The following is a 20,196-nucleotide window of genomic DNA, read 5'->3' as shown; positions in this document are numbered from 1 at the left end:
AAATATACGGTCAATTAAAAAAATATACACCAGCAATACTAAACAAGATAAGGAGAGAGCAATGGAACTAGCGGATCCACATTTCCTACAGATTATAAACATTGTTTTGTTACTTTTTATTCACGTTGTCACTGGTGCCTTACTACACCAAGCAAGTAAACAATGGACACTGGCCTATGTACTGACTGACAGCAAGATTTCCCCCAAAGCAACACACAATTTCAAAGCTCCCTCGCTGCTAACACTGGTAGCCTCTCCTCACTCCAGCTGTTTGTTTTCACAAACTTTGAAAATATTAATTACTAATAATTAGTAATTATTAATAATTTATAATTATATTTTAGATGTACTATGCTTTATATTTACTGAAAACCAACAAGTCTTCCAAGAACTAAGAACAACTGGCAGTCAAGGTTCACATAAACCTGACTACTGTCCTAGAAATGAGATTTCTCTTACGATTTTTAGGGCTGTGGCACAATTTGCGATTTTTGCCACACATCTGCATTGCAACTGTTCTGCTTAACCAAAAAAATAAACTTGTTAGACTCATGTGTTCTCCTAGAAGAATTTCTAATTGTCACTTCAATAACCTTATCCACACATCTTGTACGTTTTATGCAAGGCTGAAACTTATGCCTACATGCAATGCAAAAGAGGTATTCAAGCACAACCCCTAGTATTTTGGTAGAGGCTGGGGGATGAACAGATTGTGAACAGCCCTGCTGAGATGGTCTTGAGGGTGCAGGTGGATTGGGGCTGGACATGACCCAGCAATGTGCACTTGCAGCCCAGAAAGGCAACTGTATCCTGGGCTGCATCCAAAGCAGCTTGGGCAGCACAGTGAGGAAAGGGATTCTGCCTCCCTGCTCTGCTGAGACCCCACCCGCACTGCTCTGGAGTCCTCAGCTCAAAAAGGACATGGACCTGTTGGAATGAGTCCAAAGGTGGGCAACCAAGATGATTAGAGAGAGAGATCACCTCTCCCAAGAAGAAATGCTGAGAGAACGGGGTTTTTTCAGTCTGGAAAAGTAAGGACTCTGTAGATACCTTAAAAAACCTTCCAGTGTTTATAAAAGGAGTCTACAAATGAGTTGAAAAAAAACTTTTTACAAACTCATGTAGTTATAGAGCAAAAAGCAATGGTTTCAAGCTGAGAAACAGTAGATTTGTATAAGGTATTAGGAAGAAAAATTTTTTCATGTGAGAGTGGTGAGGCACTGTACTGTGAGGTGGTTAAATTGGGAATGCTTCACCCGTGTTAAGTTTTTGAAGTCAGGTTGGATGAAGCTCTGAGCAACTAGATCTAATAGACAGTCTCCCTGCACATTGCAAGGCAGGTGGGTGCAGATTATTTTTAAGGTCCCTTCCAACCCAAACCATTCTATGATTACAGTTTACTTTCCGCTTAAAGCACTAGTGTTTTTTTTAATGCTGTCTAATACAACGCCAAATAAAAGCATGAAATACAAAGCTACACAGAAGTCAGGTGTAACTGAAAAGTCCATTTTCAACTTTGGAGTACTTTTTGGCCTATATATATATCTCCAAACAAACAGCCGAGGAAGAACAGCACTAAAAACTAGAACATTCATTAAAACCAGAATATGCAGTTTAAGATAAAAAAGGTCCCCTCCAAATGAACAAAACAGACTCCCCTTTCTGAATCACACTTCCATTGTTCACCACAGTAAAAACTACTAATGCACTCTGAAGATTCAGTTTCTAGATAACAAGTGTCAGTACTTTATATCTACAACTGATAACGCTCACTTTTATAGTCTAATCTGTAGACTGATACTGTCTTTCAGCTAGATGTTTCTAAAAATTTAAATATTGCACATACAAAACGAAGAATTTGACTGCCATTAGTATACAAATACAGAATGGAAAAAAATTAGAAAAACCTGAACATGAAGTATTGAAAGTATCTAAAAATGCTACCAACAATACACAAAATCTCTTCAGGTAAGTAAAAATTAAGATTCCCACAAGACCATGTAAAATTATTCTTTCAAAACAATAACCAGAACTCAAAAGTTAACACAAGCTATATTCCAGATCTTCCTACTCAAGTATTAAGAATATTTTAAGTTACTTACTTTGGCATCATCCAGTAGGTTTTAGTATCTAAACCAAGACCACAGTAGAGAAATTTTTAATATTAGGTATTACACAATTCATATCTAAAACATATTCAGAGATTAAGACATTCTACAGCTGACTTGACAAGAAAAATATCACTTTAGAAAACAGCTTTCTGCTTCAATGAGCTATCAAAAAAAAAACCAAAAAAAGCCCCAAAAACCAAAAAACCCCCCCCAAAAAAACCAAAACAACAAAAAAAACCCACCAACCAAAAAACTACCAAACCCCAAAAAAAAAAAACCAACCCACAAAAAAACCCCCAAAAAAACCAAAAAAACCCAAACCCAACAAAAAAATCTGCCACACACAACAGCCCTATCTTGCTCTCCATCCTGTATTTGGGGAAGTCACTGCTGCTTGATAAACAGCTTCTTGCAGTACAGTGGAACTAGGAGAATTTTTTCATGCAGTACACACAGTGCAGTGAGTAGAACAGAAACACCAGGACTACAAATATACATCATGAAAGCAGCATTTATCTTGACCAGTTTATGAACTCCCACTTATATTGTCTGAATAGTTCACTTTCTCAGAGTAAGGTCACGTACTAGAGAAAACGAAGGAGACCAATGAGAGATGTTTCTCAAAAATAACATTAGATTTCATTGCATTTAAGAGCAGTATTAAATAAAAACACATCAGGGAGGAGAAAAAAAATCCCAACCCCCCCATATTCATATATCAGTTTTGTAACTTTTAACTTATTTTCTTCATTTATTACCCCTTATGAAAATTGTGATGAACATGTGTAATTGCCGTAATTCTCAAAATAAAATCATTATGTAATGACGTAATACAAAAAAAACATTCAAGAATAGAGCAAATAGGAAAAAAGAAAAGCATTAAATGCAAACTATCAGGTAAGAACAACATACTGGTTTAAAGGATCTGCTTACATTACATGAATAAACTTCACATTTTTGCCAGATGTATAATTTCTGACAATTGAGATAAATCTGATAAATTGTTACATCATTAGAACATCCAGATCGCGAGAAATGAGATTTTATTCCCATATTTTGAAAACAAAGTGCAGTATTTGGCTTAGTCAGCTCCTTTTAATGGTGAAAATATTTCTAGTTTGTATTGGGAATCACATGCAAATACATGGAAAATAAAAATCGAGTTAGTAACAACCAATCAGTATTTTAGAATTCATGTACATGAATGTACAAGAACATGTAAAACACTTCCGTTTGCATTGAATTCTGCAAAATCAGTACTTAAAGCTAAGTTATTAACTAGCAAGTTTTATTAAGTTGCTTATGCTCCTTCTTGGCTGGCAAAATCACCTTCCATGATGGTAGGAAAGCATATGCTTATGTGTTTTATGTCCCCAAGGGAAGCATTACTTAAGGAGCTTTTATAAAGAAATTCACACACTCTAGTTAATGTTGATATTTTAACTTTGTGAAACGACCACAATAATACAAGCTACAGCTTATAAAGGTACAGGAAACATGGCAAAAAAAGATGTGCATAGCTAGTAGAATCAGCATCTCTTGAAAATAGACTTCAAATGGGGTAGAAGATAAATGGTCTTGCAAAAAAAAAAGGCATCAAAATAACTATTTAAATTGATACATATAATTATTGTTGCATCATTTTACAAATAAATGCTGCTGTGATTAGTTTCAAGTCTACACAACATCCAAAACACTCTTGCTAAATTATTTCATACAGCAAAATACAACACTGTTCCATATTATCACAGAAAGCACCAGCTCAGCACTGCTGCAGTTGGTAGAAAGGTTGCAGCTGATAAAAACACCGTTTACTCCAAACAATGTCCTAAGTTCTCTAAACCAAAAATGGAACAAGAATCCAAAATTATTAATATAATGCTCTCTAGGTTATATACACAAAGAAACTTAATTTGGCGCTTCTGGAGCATATTAAATAATAACTGCTATACATTAAAAATAAATAGATGATGCAGTTATGACAATTCATGAATTGCATAAATCCTCATGCAGTAATAACTGCAAAATTATTTTACAAATGGCCTGACGAAACCATCAGCCCCATTTCACAGATCTGAAACTGATAAATTACCTACCCAAGATCACGTATCAAACAGCAGTGGTTTTTGTGCTTGGTTTCTTCTCCTCCAAGAAATTCTTAATATCCGCAGCAGCACTCTCCTTCATACCTTTCTGTAGGACTGCAAAAACCAGCAGCTAATTAGAACACCACTTATTTTTTACATTGGTAGTTGATGGTTGTGTACAGATTTCATATTTAATTTATTAATCCCACATTTAAGCAGAGATTAAAAGCATTCCTCACTCTTGTGCTTTTGAAGATATGAGCGTATCATGAACAATAACGAGCGCAAACATGTATTTTAACTTGCAAAAAAGAGACAAATAGCATTCTTGTAAAATATTCTGATTTTGCAGTTCTAATAAATGCATTCATAATAATGCTGCATTTCCTTGTATAGTTTGGGATAGTAAACCAATATACCTATTAATACACGCTTCCTTCTGCTGGTTAACATAGTAAACGTCCAGATGCCTAAGTGACATTTTTTGTGTGACTGAAGCCTGCATTTTTAAGCTCACTGCTTCCTAAAATAGCAGAGCTGTTCACCCCTTTATTTTAAGCAGGTACTTTTCCATCAACATTTCCATCCAACTTTTCCGGTAAGTCTATCTACAGCAAGGACTGCAGTCATGTGACACTACTTAGAATGATTTCAAGATTACTGTTAAGCAACAAAATATCCTACTATCAGCATTTCGACTGAACATCTGCCAACGACTGAGAAATCCAAAAAGATGGATTTGCTAGAGTAACAAATTACTCATGGGCAGAGTGACACCAGGCCTCAGAATTAAAGAAAAAAGCATTTAACTGTGAATATATTTATTTAAAGTATTAAATATTTAATATTTAAAATACTTCAGCTTAAGGAAGAGAAGTTCGAATGTGCCTTGTTTAACTTAGCACATGGCTTAAACTCTTTTGCCATGTTGCCTGATGTGGGCGACCATGACACCTCGAGGCGCCACTTGGGCTTTGTTTACTGCTGGCATCACACAAGGAAGCATAACTCGGCCTTCTGGTTTCCAATGAACAAACATATCCACAAAGTACAAAAATTGTGCCCTGGTTCCTGCCAGCGTAGGAACACCACCAACAGTTTCCCGCTGTTGCTTCCACAGTCCATGCGCTGCGACGTCCCACGCCCGTCGTGCCGCTGCGGCCCTTCCCGGCGGCGCCCAGCAGCACCCAGGCCACGCCGCCCCATTTCCGGCAGGAGCGAGGACACGCTCTCGAGGAGCCGGACGCGCCCCTGTCCCACCCAAACACGCGCCGTCGCCTCGCCTCGCCTCGCCCAGGCCGCATGAGGCGGGTCGCGCCCGGGCGGGTGCCCGCTGCTCCCGGTGCGCGCCCCCGCCAGACCCACCTGTGCCCGCGCCGCCGCCGCCGCCGCCGCCACCGCCGCCGCGCGAAAGCAACGGGGACGCGCACGCGCGCCACCGCCGCTGCACTGGAGCCGGGTCACGTGCTCCCATGCATGCGCGCGACCGGAGCTGCAGCTTCCCGGCGCATGCGCACTGTTGTTGCAGCCGCTGCAACCGCCGCCGCGCGGAGCAGCGAGCACAGCCGCCGCTGTGCCCTGCCCGCCCGGCCCCCGCGTTCCGAGCGCGCCCCGCGGTACCTGCGCCCTCGCGTCCCGCGGCAGCTCCCGCCCGAGCAGCCGCCGCTGCCGCCGCCGCTGCCGTGGATTCAAACTCGCAGCGCGCTCCGGGCGCCGACGCCGCCTCCCCCCGCCGCACACGCCAGGCCGCTATGCAAATGAATCCTGTGTCTCCTCCCCTCTCTCCGTTGGCCCCGCCCCCTCCGTGGGCACAGGGGCCGGCAGTGGGGGGCTGCTCCGGAATCGGCCAATCGCGGGGCCGGCCATCTTGGTGGCATGCAAATAAGCCTCGGTGATATTTAAATGAGCAGTGGCCCCGCCCCTCGGCGCGCAGCCGTGCAGGGGTAGGCGCATTAAGCGCCGGGGCGCTGCCGCTAGGGGGCGCGGCGGCGCACCGAAGGGCGGTGCCGGGAGCAGCCCGCCCGGCCTTCCTTCCTCCCTTCCTCTCCCAGCTTCCCGCCACAGGAGCTCCGGGCTGCGTGGCCCTGCAGCCTCTCTGGCACCTTCGAAAGCCCGCCTGCAATCCGCCAGGCTGCATTATCAGTGACCTGCAATGCTCGCTGCTCGTCCCTTATCTCACCTCCTGTCCCGTTTCTGGGCTAGGGCTGTGCCTGACCAAAGCCCAGACGTTTGGAGTTGTTTGATAATGCGCATTGAGGTTCAAGAGTGCCAAGAAACCGAAGGGCGCCTGTTTGCTCTGTTTTTAGGTGAATCTGAAGCACATGGGTTGTCCTGCGTGAGTCTCAGGTCAAAACCACAAGTGGCTGTTTCCCATCCACCCTCCATTTCTGCCTCAGGCATGGGGGAGAAAAACACACGGCTTGCTTTGACATGTGCTAGAACATGGTGTTGTTTGTACCACCGGTAAAGGCAGAACTGAGCAGCAGGTGTTCTGTGCCATGAGCGTGGGTCAGGTCTAGAAGAGAGACCCATGGCTCTGTCCTTATGTACACAAGAAACCATGACAGCATAGGAGGACATGTGTAGACTTGTCAGAAGAAGTACCAGTCACTTACTAAGCTGGTAGTGGAGAATCCTCTTCTCTCCCTCTTAAGACAAAAAAAGATCACAATCTTCCTGAATTGAAGGTATGAAAAACAGCATTTTTATTTGTTTCATTGAAAATTAAGTTAAATATGGATAAAATTTGTCATATATGGACCAGGCTGACCAATAGGTTTCTCTGTGCACGTATGTCGTGAAACAGTATCTATGATGCAACCATTGTAAGAGACCCGTCAGAACCACTCTGGCAGTCACACTCACACCACCAACGCTGGGACTGAAGCTGCTTCGCATTCACGGCTCCAGCAACCAATGGGTGCCCCACTTGACTCCCTGCCCTCACCACACTCTCACAGTCAGACCAGGTTTCTCTACTGATTGACCCCAAGTTTCCCACAGCAGAGTCTCCAATATCTAGATCCTTAAAATAATAAAATCACAGTGCAACAACAGAATAAGAGCTGGAGTTGGTGCCTTGGAGAAGGGATCCTGAACAAAGAAAGCCCTGGGCTTTTATACCCTCCCATTCTACGCGCACAGGAGTCTGAGGAGTTCCAGCTGAGTCCTTGGCTCCTGCCATGTCTCTGAGTGTCCTGATCACATGGCCAATGCCACAGGCCCTTTGCTTCCATTGTTATGCAAAGAGTGGCCACCAGTTCACAGCCTCTTGCCCCTCTGGGGCTCCTGCCCCCCAGAGCTCAATCTGCAGCTGCACACTGAGTTACCTGCACTGAAGGTAATCTTCCACAGCTTAAGGGGCAGTGGTTTAGTTAGCCATTTAGTTAGCTATTCCCAGTGGTTTGCCCATCTCTCTGCTATGTGTTTCCATTGCACAGCCAATAGGGAACAAGGAAATGTACACATGCCCATTAAGTTGCAAAACCATCTGCAACACGGCTTTAAGAAGGGGTATTAGCGTGGAACTTGAACTGCTGAAATGGGAGCATGCATCTTCCTCAGCTGTCTTTGCTACAGGCATGACAATTTCTAAGAGGAAGTGTGACAGAAACCTGTAACCATAATGTCTTAAACTTTCATTGTTGAGCTATAGTGCTGTGGTGAAATGTTTTGTCTTGAAAAAGGGATACATGAATTTGAAGTTGAGTCTTTTGAGCTTTTGTGTACAGTCAGATGACAAGGTTTTTCAGAAAGAAGAGGCCAGAACTACCCAGAAGTGGGCAGTTCCTAGCTGTGCCTATTGTTTAACTTGTAAATTCACTTCTGGTGAGCACTTTTGCAGGGTCCTTGCATATAAATCCTTTGGGAATCAATCAGGATTGAATGCTTTCTGGCTAAAAGGTGAGTTTCCAGAAGACTGTGAATCTCTTCAATCTCTATAATCTCTTTGAATAATGACTGGCGTTATTCCAAACCTTATTTAGTAGAGAAGCCATTACAGCAATGTAGTTTTGTTCAATGCAGTAAAATTAATGTAGTAAAGAGAGAGTTAACAATGAGAGCTGGCACCAATCTCTTCTCCCTGGCAACCAGTGACAGGACCTGAGGGAACAGCATGAAGAGGAGTCAGGGGAGTTGTATTAATGTAGTGTCATAGCAAGTTAGTGCCCTGCTATGGCATTTTAGGCACCAGCAGCAGTAGTAGGACTGTATCCTTAAATTTGAAGAAAAGACAACATTTGAATTACAAGATTAGGAATTTGAGGAAATGAAAGTCCAGGTTTTGGTCCACCACTCTTCCTATGACTGGTCATAAATTTGAAAAAGCAATAGTATCAGTTTATGTTGCTCAGCATCTTTGCAAGAAGAAGGTAAAAATAAAAATTTTCAGAAAACCACAATTTCATCAATTTGTCTCTATTTGCAAAATGTGAGGGTTTTGCTGTAAAAGGAATGTGCAAAACAAACAGTACACTGGAATTATGTTAAAAAGATAAGAAATTCTAACACCACAAAAAAAGTAGATATCCATCTAGTTTCCTGTCTCATTACTCTGTTAATGTTTTCAAGCATTGTAATGATAAACACAGAGAAAAAAAATATTCCAACGCACTTTACAAAAATAATGTTAAAAATTGAGCATCTTATGTGCAACAGAGAATTTCATCTTGATTTCCAATTCTCCAATGAACTTAAGGCTTAAAATCTGCATACAATATTTACTTTTCTTATTTCCACTACATCTATGAATTTATGTTAAGACATTTTATAAATCTTTTGAATATGTTAACTTTACAGTGTAAGAACAAAGAGCAGACACATGGAGAATATAACCAAAGTACTTGAGGAAATTTTCCAGTAATGAATTAAAACTAGTTAAGGCATTTGCACTTAAGTTCTTTTCACAGTAGATTAAGTACCTTCCTGTAATGTAAATTTTGTAAAATATGCCGTTATTATCTATTATCTTTAAGGCTAATAAGAGGATTTGGGGAAAATTCCTAGATCTTCTCTATTCCTCTCTGATTTTATGTTAGTTTCAAAAAAATTACTAATAATGAAATAAATATTCTCCTGCTCAGCTGTTTTTGATCAAACTTACTTTATTGTTACTTTGGTGTAGTAACGAACTGATTTATTTGCTGAGCAGACATATTTAGTTTAAACACTTACCAGTGATTTTTCCCACAGAGTTGTCCTCTCTCACTTCGCTACCTTCCGCCTCCCCCTTAACAAATTATATCTAACTTAATTTCTGTTTTTAATAAGAAAATCTTATTTTGTAGCAGCGATATTTGTATATTTCAGTGGTAAGTGCAAAGTCTAATTAGTGACAAAACCATGTTTTACAGCTTTTAAAATTTGGTCTAGTAAACTATCAGTATTTTGAGATACAGGCAAGTATTTCTCAATTTTTATGTTTAACATCTAGTAAAGAGTCTATCAGACTTTGAAAGAAAAAGTGATTTTAACAAAATGTGACGTGATTGACAGCTGGGATCTATTAAATGATGATCCTTTCAAAAGGAACCTAAAAATCAAGTCAATTCTGAGCACCAATCAGGAACATTTTTTGGAAGGAATAGCTTGTCTCCTATTGTCTCATTTGATATGAGAAACTTGGGAAACCTAGTTGTAAAACCAGTACCTAATATACAGGATATAATCGCTAGAAGTATTCATGTGGGCACAAAATAAGCTGGTTGCCATCAAGTGTGTTGACTGAAACTTAGTTCCTGAATGCTGCTCTCTTTCCAGTACTTCAGGAAAATTGCTGTAGGAGTAGCTTGGTTTGGAAGATGTCTTTCTCCTTCTAAAAATGCAAAGTAATACAAAGTAGTCAGGTAAAATAGCATTGTTACTGCAGTACAAGTTGTGAAATTAGTACTTAGTTTTAGCTCCCATAATACTTCTCAGATGCAGGATGCTTTATCTTTAGACTACACAGTTTTCTGAACATGTTAAGTTTTATACAATATAAATATTTTTAGAATTGGGTAAAGAGATGTAAAGAATATTTTATATGATTCCTCCTTGGGAATATGATTTGACCTGTTAGAAGGAATTTGTCGGAACATGTCTGGAATGTAATGCCTACTGGATGTTTTCAGTAAATAAACTGATAATCTCACCTGCATAAAATAATCTGAAATGTGTGGGATGATTTTGGTCTATTCTAACTTAGTGTAAATAAATGAAAAATAAATGAAAAGACACTGACCTTGAATGCTGAGCTATGGAAATATACTGGTAAAAAGCCTTATCCTCAGGGTGAATAATTCTTCTCTCAGTTTTCTTATTCTCAGCTCTAGCCTTAAGCTTTTTCAATGTCATACCTACTTTAGATCCTTCTAGAAAGTGGAAGACTCATGGGTTAAATAATTAGAATGGTATGTCTCAAAAAATTATGTGTATCTGGAGGAAATTGCCAGTGAAGAGTCAGATGCAGAGTGATTTAGTAACAGTTTGAAAGGTAAAATACTTGGGCTTAGCAGCAGTAAACTTTTCAAGATGATGTTAATTACATAATAACTGGGACGTAGGGTATCTCATTATCTCAATTGTATTTTAAAAGGTCTCTTCTTTTTTTCTTCAATCCCAATACGATCAACCTTCTACAGACTTGCTGGAGACTTTGTAAATAAAAAAATGGCTGACAGATGAAGGGTGGAATGTAAGAAAGAGCTTGTTTGGATTTATTTACTTATATTTATCAGTTTTGTTACTTCTGTATTTCCAGCTTGGGTTGAATTTTCTCCACAATGGCTTAAAGTGGAAATGAAGGATAACTTAAATGTTACTGTATTTGTACAAACCTAAAAAACCAAACATATTAAAAAAAAAAGTTGTTGTTTTTTTTTAAATCCCATCAAGTTTTGTATTCAGTTGGCCATTGTTTTTGCTGGAAGTCATTGTCTTCCTTTAAAACCTCTTCCTAATTAAAGTTGTCATCTGGTATTTTTTGGCCAGATTCTAAGTACTTTGTCATTATTTCCTCCAGTAGGGTTTTGTTATAACAAAGATGTAATTTGTTACAAACGAAGACGTAATTTATTGTAAACAAAGATGAATATTTTTTCTAGAAATATAGCTCAGGTAATATCCAACTGTTCTTCCAATACTGAGGCATGTAATTAACCAAAACACATGATATTCATTGGTACTGATTAAAGTCATCAACAAATGGAGGAATCAGCACTGCCCATTGGCGGTTACCACACTGTTACTCAATCATGCATTTAATTTACATGACTTAGTAGAATAATTTTAGATGATTCCTCCAGAACGCTGGTGGAAGGAAGGAAGTGGGAAAGGAAGTGGTGGAAGGAAGGAAGTGGTGGAAGGAAGTGGCGGAAGGAAGGAAGGAAGTGGCGGAAGGAAGTGGCGGAAGGAAGGAAGTGGCGGAAGGAAGGAAGTGGCGGAAGTGGCGGAAGTGGCGGAAGGAAGTGGCGGAAGGAAGTGGCGGAAGGAAGTGGCGGAAGGAAGTGGCGGAAGGAAGGAAGGAAGGAAGGAAGGAAGGAAGGAAGGAAGGGGCGGAAGGAAGGAAGGAAGTGGCGGAAGGAAGTGGCGGAAGGAAGTGGCGGAAGGAAGGAAGTGGCGGAAGGAAGTGGCGGAAGGAAGGAAGGAAGTGGCGGAAGGAAGGAAGTGGCGGAAGTGGCGGAAGTGGCGGAAGTGGCGGAAGTGGCGGAAGGAAGTGGCGGAAGGAAGTGGCGGAAGGAAGTGGCGGAAGGAAGGAAGTGGCGGAAGGAAGGAAGTGGCGGAAGGAAGTGGCGGAAGGAAGTGGCGGAAGGAAGTGGCGGAAGGAAGTGGCGGAAGGAAGTGGCGGAAGGAAGTGGCGGAAGGAAGGAAGTGGCGGAAGGAAGGAAGGAAGGAAGGAAGGAAGGAAGGAAGGAAGGAAGGAAGGAAGGAAGGGGCGGAAGGAAGGAAGGCAGGAAGTGGCGGAAGGAAGGAAGGAAGTGGCGGAAGGAAGGAAGTGGCGGAAGGAAGTGGCGGAAGGAAGTGGCGGAAGGAAGTGGCGGAAGTGGCGGAAGTGGCGGAAGGAAGGAAGGAAGGAAGGAAGGAAGGAAGGAAGGAAGGAAGGAAGGAAGGAAGGAAGGAAGGAAGGAAGGAAGTGGTGGGAGGAAGTGGCGGGAGGAAGTGGCGGAAGTGGCGGAAGTGGTGGAAGGAAGGAAGTGGCGGAAGGAAGTGGCGGAAGGAAGGAAGGAAGTGGCGGAAGGAAGGAAGGAAGTGGCGGAAGGAAGGAAGTGGCGGAAGGAAGTGGCGGAAGGAAGGAAGGAAGTGGCGGAAGGAAGTGGCGGAAGGAATGAAGGAAGTGGCGGAAGGAAGTGGCGGAAGGAAGGAAGTGGCGGAAGGAAGGAAGTGGCGGAAGGAAGGAAGTGGCGGAAGGAAGTGGCGGAAGGAAGTGGCGGAAGTGGCGGAAGTGGCGGAAGTGGCTGAAGGAAGGAAGGAAGGAAGGAAGGAAGGAAGGAAGGAAGGAAGAAAAGAAGGAAGGAAGGAAGGGGCGGAAGGAAGGAAGTGGCGGAAGGAAGTGGCGGAAGGAAGTGGCGGAAGGAAGGAAGGAAGTGGCGGAAGGAAGTGGCGGAAGGAATGAAGGAAGTGGCGGAAGGAAGTGGCGGAAGGAAGTGGCGGAAGGAAGGAAGGAAGGAAGGAAGGAAGGAAGGAAGGAAGGAAGGAAGGAAGGAAGGAAGGAAGGGGCGGAAGGAAGGAAGGCAGGAAGTGGCGGAAGGAAGGAAGGAAGTGGCGGAAGGAAGGAAGTGGCGGAAGGAAGTGGCGGAAGGAAGTGGCGGAAGGAAGTGGCGGAAGTGGCGGAAGTGGCGGAAGTGGCGGAAGGAAGGAAGGAAGGAAGGAAGGAAGGAAGGAAGGAAGGAAGGAAGGAAGGAAGGAAGGAAGGAAGGAAGGAAGGAAGTGGTGGGAGGAAGTGGCGGGAGGAAGTGGCGGAAGTGGCGGAAGTGGTGGAAGGAAGGAAGTGGCGGAAGGAAGTGGCGGAAGGAAGGAAGGAAGTGGCGGAAGGAAGGAAGGAAGTGGCGGAAGGAAGGAAGTGGCGGAAGGAAGTGGCGGAAGGAAGGAAGGAAGTGGCGGAAGGAAGTGGCGGAAGGAATGAAGGAAGTGGCGGAAGGAAGTGGCGGAAGGAAGGAAGTGGCGGAAGGAAGGAAGTGGCGGAAGGAAGGAAGTGGCGGAAGGAAGTGGCGGAAGGAAGTGGCGGAAGTGGCGGAAGTGGCGGAAGTGGCTGAAGGAAGGAAGGAAGGAAGGAAGGAAGGAAGGAAGGAAGGAAGGAAGAAAAGAAGGAAGGAAGGAAGGGGCGGAAGGAAGGAAGTGGCGGAAGGAAGTGGCGGAAGGAAGTGGCGGAAGGAAGGAAGGAAGTGGCGGAAGGAAGTGGCGGAAGGAATGAAGGAAGTGGCGGAAGGAAGTGGCGGAAGGAAGGAAGTGGCGGAAGGAAGGAAGTGGCGGAAGGAAGGAAGTGGCGGAAGGAAGTGGCGGAAGGAAGTGGCGGAAGTGGCGGAAGTGGCGGAAGTGGCTGAAGGAAGGAAGGAAGGAAGGAAGGAAGGAAGGAAGGAAGGAAGGAAGGAAGGAAGGAAGAAAAGAAGGAAGGAAGGAAGGGGCGGAAGGAAGGAAGTGGCGGAAGGAAGTGGCGGAAGGAAGTGGCGGAAGGAAGTGGCGGAAGGAAGGAAGGAAGGAAGGAAGTGGCGGAAGGAAGGAAGGAAGGAAGGAAGTGGCGGAAGGAAGTGGCGGAAGGAAGTGGCGGAAGGAAGTGGCGGAAGGAAGGAAGGAAGGAAGGAAGGAAGGAAGGAAGGAAGGAAGGAAGGAAGGAAGGAAGAAAAGAAGGAAGGAAGGAAGGGGCGGAAGGAAGGAAGTGGCGGAAGGAAGTGGCGGAAGGAAGTGGCGGAAGGAAGGAAGGAAGTGGCGGAAGGAAGTGGCGGAAGGAATGAAGGAAGTGGCGGAAGGAAGTGGCGGAAGGAAGGAAGTGGCGGAAGGAAGGAAGTGGCGGAAGGAAGGAAGTGGCGGAAGGAAGTGGCGGAAGGAAGTGGCGGAAGTGGCGGAAGTGGCGGAAGTGGCTGAAGGAAGGAAGGAAGTGGCGGAAGGAAGGAAGGAAGGAAGGAAGGAAGGAAGGAAGGAAGGAAGGAAGGAAGGAAGGAAGGAAGGAAGGAAGGAAGGAAGGAAGGAAGGAAGGAAGGAAGGAAGGAAGGAAGGAAGTGGTGGGAGGAAGTGGCGGGAGGAAGTGGCGGAAGTGGCGGAAGTGGTGGAAGGAAGGAAGTGGCGGAAGGAAGTGGCGGAAGGAAGGAAGTGGCGGAAGGAAGGAAGGAAGTGGCGGAAGGAAGGAAGTGGTGGAAGGAAGTGGCGGAAGGAAGTGGCGGAAGGAAGGAAGGAAGGAAGTGGCGGAAGGAAGTGGCGGAAGGAATGAAGGAAGTGGCGGAAGGAAGTGGCGGAAGGATGGAAGTGGCGGAAGGAAGGAAGTGGCGGAAGGAAGTGGCGGAAGGAAGTGGCGGAAGGAAGTGGTGGAAGTGGCGGAAGTGGCGGAAGTGGCGGAAGTGGCGGAAGGAAGGAAGGAAGGAAGGAAGGAAGGAAGGAAGGAAGGAAGGAAGGAAGGAAGGAAGGAAGTGGCGGAAGGAAGGAAGGAAGGAAGTGGTGGGAGGAAGTGGCGGGAGGAAGTGGCGGAAGTGGCGGAAGTGGTGGAAGGAAGGAAGTGGCGGAAGGAAGTGGCGGAAGGAAGGAAGTGGAGGAAGGAAGGAAGGAAGTGGCGGAAGGAAGGAAGGAAGTGGCGGAAGGAAGGAAGGAAGGAAGGAAGGAAGGAAGGAAGGAAGGAAGGAAGGAAGGAAGGAAGGAAGGAAGGAAGGAAGGAAGTGGCGGAAGGAAGTGGCGGAAGGAATGAAGGAAGTGGCGGAAGGAAGTGGCGGAAGGAAGTGGAGGAAGGAAGGAAGTGGCGGAAGGAAGGAAGTGGCGGAAGGAAGTGGCGGAAGGAAGTGGCGGAAGGAAGTGGCGGAAGTGGCGGAAGTGGCGGAAGTGGCGGAAGTGGCGGAAGTGGCGGAAGGAAGGAAGGAAGGAAGGAAGGAAGGAAGGAAGGAAGGAAGGAAGGAAGGAAGGAAGTGGCGGAAAGAAGTGGTGGGAGGAAGTGGCGGGAGGAAGTGGCGGAAGTGGCGGAAGTGGTGGAAGGAAGGAAGTGGCGGAAGGAAGTGGCGGAAGGAAGGAAGTGGCGGAAGGAAGGAAGGAAGTGGCGGAAGGAAGGAAGGAAGTGGCGGAAGGAAGGAAGTGGTGGAAGGAAGTGGCGGAAGGAAGTGGCGGAAGGAAGGAAGGAAGTGGCGGAAGGAATGAAGGAAGTGGCGGAAGGAAGTGGCGGAAGGAAGTGGCGGAAGTGGCGGAAGTGGCGGAAGGAAGTGGCGGAAGGAAGGAAGGAAGGAAGGAAGGAAGGAAGGAAGGAAGGAAGGAAGGAAGGAAGGAAGGAAGGAAGTGGCGGAAGGAAGGAAGTGGCGGAAGTGGCGGAAGGAAGTGGCGGAAGGAAGTGGCGGAAGGAAGTGGCGGAAGGAAGGAAGGAAGTGGCGGAAGGAAGGAAGTGGCGGAAGGAAGTGGCGGAAGGAAGTGGCGGAAGGAAGTGGCGGAAGGAAGTGGCGGAAGGAAGGAAGGAAGGAAGGAAGGAAGGAAGGAAGGAAGGAAGGAAGGAAGGAAGGAAGGAAGGAAGGAAGGAAGGAAGTGGCGAAAGGAAGGAAGGAAGTGGCGGAAGGAAGTGGCGGAAGGAAGTGGCGGAAGGAAGTGGCGGAAGGAAGTGGCGGAAGGAAGTGGCGGAAGGAAGTGGCGGAAGGAAGGAAGGAAGGAAGGAAGGAAGGAAGGAAGGAAGGAAGGAAGGAAGGAAGGAAGGAAGGAAGGAAGGAAGGAAGGAAGGAAGGAAGGAAGGAAGGAAGGAAGGAAGGAAGGAAGAAAGTGGCGGAAGGAAGTGGCGGAAGGAAGTGGCGGAAGGAAGGAAGTGGCGGAAGGAAGGAAGTGGCGGAAGGAAGGAAGTGGCGGAAGGAAGTGGCGGAAGGAAGGAAGGAAGGAAGGAAGGAAGGAAGGAAGGAAGGAAGGAAGGAAGGAAGGAAGGAAGGAAGGAAGGAAGGAAGGAAGGAAGGAAGGAAGGAAGGAAGGAAGGAAGGAAGGAAGGAAGGAAGGAAGGAAGGAAGTGGCGGAAGGAAGTGGCGGAAGTGGCGGAAGTGGCGGAAGTGGCGGAAGGAAGGAAGGAAGGAAGGAAGGAAGGAAGGAAGGAAGGGGCGGTAGGAAGGAAGTGGCGGAAGGAAGGAGCGATCCACTGATGAGAATATCTACTTAGAATTTGGCTATGAAGCTTACATGTACATATAGAAAAAAATCTTATTCCTCTTCCACTGTAGCAGAGCCCTCTCATGGAGACATTCCTTATGATAGAAGGACCTGAAATCACAGACACTTTTGTCATTATAATAGATGTTAATCCCACAGTCTCCACAACATGCACTTACAACATGAAAAGAAAACCTCTCTCAAATTACTCCACTCCCTGACAATGTCTAGTTCAAGTCTCTCCCAATTACTGTCCTAATCTCTAATTCCTTCAACCACATATTGGACAACAAAACAGACTGGTGGCTTAGCCTTGTTTAACAGTCCTTCACTCCCCCTCTTTAACAGGACCAGTTGGAAAAAATAAGCTTAGGACAATGAAGATAGACAGTGAAATCACTTACCAGTTACTACTACTGGGAAAACAGACTTGACTTGAGGAACATTAATTTATCGCCCATTAGAATTGATTAGGGGAATGAGCAGTACAAAAATTAAACCACCTTTCACCCTTCCCTATCTCAAAATAAGAAGAGCCCAAAGTTATTATTGTGTAATAAATCATGTATTTCCCTTTATTATTTGCCTTTTGATAAAAATACTGAAATGTTAGTTCCTTTTCACACAAGTTGGTACAGGTTCATGCTTTCTGTTTTTCTGATCTATCTTACAAATTGGAATTTTGATGTCTTCTTGACAGAGCTCATCATGTAAGTCAAACTATTAATTATTAACAAAATAATATTTTCAAATGTAGCTCATTTGTTTCAAAATTAGGTGAACAAGTTAGACAAATTCAAAGCAAAACATTATCTCATCATGCTCAGTTTCTTCATTATGACAGGGTAGAGCCATATTTATAATGCAGTCTTTTCTGTGGGAAAAAATAACCCTGTTGGAGCTGGAGTAAGAGAAATGGCTCATGGAAAAACCCCATAGATATATGGAAGATGTTATGCTGCCACTCACTTTAGGACATAGTTTAATGGTTTAGTGGTGAATGTGGTGGTGGTGCTGGGCTGAAGGTTGGACTTGATATCAGAGGTCATTTCGAACCTGAACACTTCTAGGATCCTGTGATTCAACAGCATGTTCTAAATGCTTATAACAACTTTGAGCAAATTCACGCTTTATTTTGTGTTTTCACCTAGCTTTCAGATGTCAATGCTACTCTTTGGAATTTATTGTGAAAGAAAAGTTTGTTTTACTTTTAGTTGCATTATATTAATACCACTTTATGAAAACATTAAAATTTATTTCATTGAAAATGCACACCTTTTAAACCAATAAGCACTCATTGTATGACCTCAGTTTATCTCTGTCTTTTGTTTCTAAAGAGAAAACATACAGATCTCTAGAACTCCACACCCTAACCAGAATTAAACAGCTCACCCTCATGATGCTAGTGCTGAGTTGTCTGAAATTAGAGACATGCATAATTTTTTAGTGACAGCAACACTGTCAGATACCAAACTAAAAGTTTTTGTGTGATAAATGACAGAGAAGTAAATATATCACAACACTTAAAATAATATACCTTCCACACAGTGTTTGATTAACAACAGACTTGGACAACTACAGAAATAATTGTCAGAAATACTACTTGAATATTTGATATATTTTGAAGGAATATATCTGTTAAAACCCACTTAACTAATTAAATGTATTCAATTGTCTTTTCTTTACCTCCTCCTCTTCATAATCACTCTTCCATTCCTGTCCCCAAAACTTGACACACAAAAATATATTTTGAGATTGTATTGAAAACTGGTCACAAATCACTGTCAGGGGAAAAAATTCCGAACAAAAGAAATGAAATACTCAGGTAAATTGTCATACTATTTCAGATTACTGAGATTTTTAGGTGCATTTCTTTCCAGTCTTTTGTGTAGTTCTGCATTTTATTCTAATCTCCCATTTACTTCTGAGATGTGTCCACAAGGCATGTCTTTGTTTCACGTGCTCCAGCAACTCCAGGATCTGGTATCTCTTTTGCCTTACTCTTTGCCAATGTGGCCACGGTTTTCCAGTTCCACCAGCAATGTGAAACTGTTCAGGGCTTCTCAGCTGAGGAAAAAGCAGGTTCATTCACAATTTTGGTGACCCAACAGCAAAACCAGCGAGGAACTACATAGCTACCAGTTCACAAATCTGTAAGCTACAACATTGGAGCAACAGCAGAAAACCAAAGTTGTTTTATATATATCCATTGAAACTGTAAGAACTGGAATTACCCTACAATTATAATGAAAAGGAGGTGAAGCTGTTTACCCAGGAAAGACACCTACATGTTGCAAAAGGGTCACAGATTTGTGCTGTTTCAGATTTTGCTTGGATGAATAACTTTCTTGTGCTTTGTAGGCTTGTGGTTTTTTTAGTGGCCTTGATGCCTCTAATTTTAAAGTGGCTTCTTTAAATTACTCAAAAGTAATGTCCATTTGCAAGAAGGGGTTTGAGTTTCCCTTATACCATTCTGCTTCTTGCCAAGGATTAGCACCACCGTTTTACTTATTACTTACTTGCTAATTCACAAATGGTAGGAGTAGTTTTCCTAGAAAAGGAAACCAAATGCTTTTAGGGATTTATTTCCCATTCAAAATGATCCCTTTGTGATGTCTCCTCTCTGGCCATGCACAGGTGTTTGCACGCATGTGTGGAAACACTTTTCATCTCCCTTAAATACCTTCAGAGGAAACTAATTCCACCAGCGTACGGCATTCATGAGGATAACACCTCTGCCTGTTGGCTGAACCGTGACCACAGTGGGGTGCATCATATTGGGTTGTGCAGCCCATCTGAATGCCCAGGTTCTGCTTTTAGTGAACAAAACTATGAACAAGATATTCTCATTGTGCTTTTCAGAGCCACGGAGCGGCCAGTGGTCCCATATCCACGTAGGGCAACACAGGGAATGTGGCTGGGCTCGGTGACACCGGCCTATGGATGGAACCCCAGTGGCAATGCATGAGGCACTCGGCGTTGCCTGGCAACCAGGGCTTGGGACATGAGGTGTCTCCCGAGAGTTCGGAACATGGCAGGGAGTGCAGGGGGTCGGGGGCCCCCAACAGGGCAAGCAGCAGGAGCAAGGATCGGCTGAGGTGGAAGGGGCACAGCCGGTGTCTGGTACTAGGCGTGCCGGGCAAGCGTTGGCCTGGTGCTGCGGGATCTGGCTCTGGCTGTCCCTGGGGATGGCTCCTGGCACACACAGCTGGCTCTTCCTATCTGCTCTGTGCCGCACTCTCCAGTCCACAGACGGGGCGAGCAGAGAGAATGCTGGTCTGCATTACAGACCATCCCTGCCCCAATTCTGGTTCTCTTGGTGGAGACCGAGACCAGAAGCAGCCCATTGGAGAGTATCACTTTCAGGCAGTGGAGGTGCTCTCTAAAATCTGGTCATCATGGTTGTACTTTCGTTCCATCAGTAGCATTAGTAATACAGGTAGATAAAGTACAGTTCCCAAAACCAGAATGTGTTTACAGAGACTTGCTGAGATTTAGACTTTGCATCCCAACAAAAGAGGTCATAAAGTGAGAGAGGAAACTAATGGAGAAAGCAAGACATCTGCATAATGATAGTTAACTTTTTTGGTTTTCTGTTCTAGATGTTCTGAAAGTTCACGACCTGCTCATGCCAAATGAGTAGAGTGGCTAAGACAAAAAATATAGAATACCAGAGTAACTATTTATGCATGCATGTGATGTGTCCCCAGCCA

General features: G+C 44.4%; 1 protein-coding gene and 1 long non-coding RNA gene across 11 annotated transcripts in view; both read right to left on the bottom strand.

The window, feature by feature from the left end:
• Positions 1-6,049, bottom strand: part of ATF7IP (activating transcription factor 7 interacting protein) — a 78,643-nt gene extending 72,594 nt beyond the window's left edge. For 3 of the 9 annotated variants that reach the window (XM_064419982.1, XM_064419993.1, XM_064419992.1), the window contains exons 1-2: positions 5,819-6,048; positions 4,208-4,312 (exon numbers count right to left, since the gene is read on the bottom strand). The gene's annotated coding sequence lies outside the window, so the exon portion shown is untranslated. Of the gene's footprint in view, positions 1-4,207; positions 4,313-4,617; positions 4,936-5,563; positions 5,616-5,818 lie in introns of those variants that run through there. The other 6 variants (XM_064419994.1, XM_064419997.1, XM_064419989.1 and 3 more) reach the window with 5 other exon arrangements.
• A 770-nt stretch (positions 6,050-6,819) lies between these two features.
• LOC135300501 (uncharacterized) lies at positions 6,820-19,444 on the bottom strand. Of its 2 annotated transcripts, XR_010362339.1 has the most exons (5): positions 19,003-19,444; positions 18,170-18,550; positions 16,514-16,594; positions 9,849-10,013; positions 6,820-8,302 (listed from the first exon to the last, which is right to left on the bottom strand). It is a non-coding gene; the product is annotated as an uncharacterized LOC135300501 (long non-coding RNA). The 2 variants fall into 2 exon arrangements; XR_010362338.1 differs by having other exon boundaries at positions 6,820-10,013.
• Between the last annotated feature and the right edge of the window lie 752 nt (positions 19,445-20,196).

The sequence above is a fragment of the Passer domesticus genome, chromosome 5 (genome assembly GCF_036417665.1).
Source record: "Passer domesticus isolate bPasDom1 chromosome 5, bPasDom1.hap1, whole genome shotgun sequence".
Classification (NCBI taxonomy): Eukaryota; Metazoa; Chordata; class Aves; order Passeriformes; family Passeridae; genus Passer; species Passer domesticus.
Note: the sequence above shows the minus strand (reverse complement) of the source record. Positions and strands in the feature narration are given on the sequence as shown.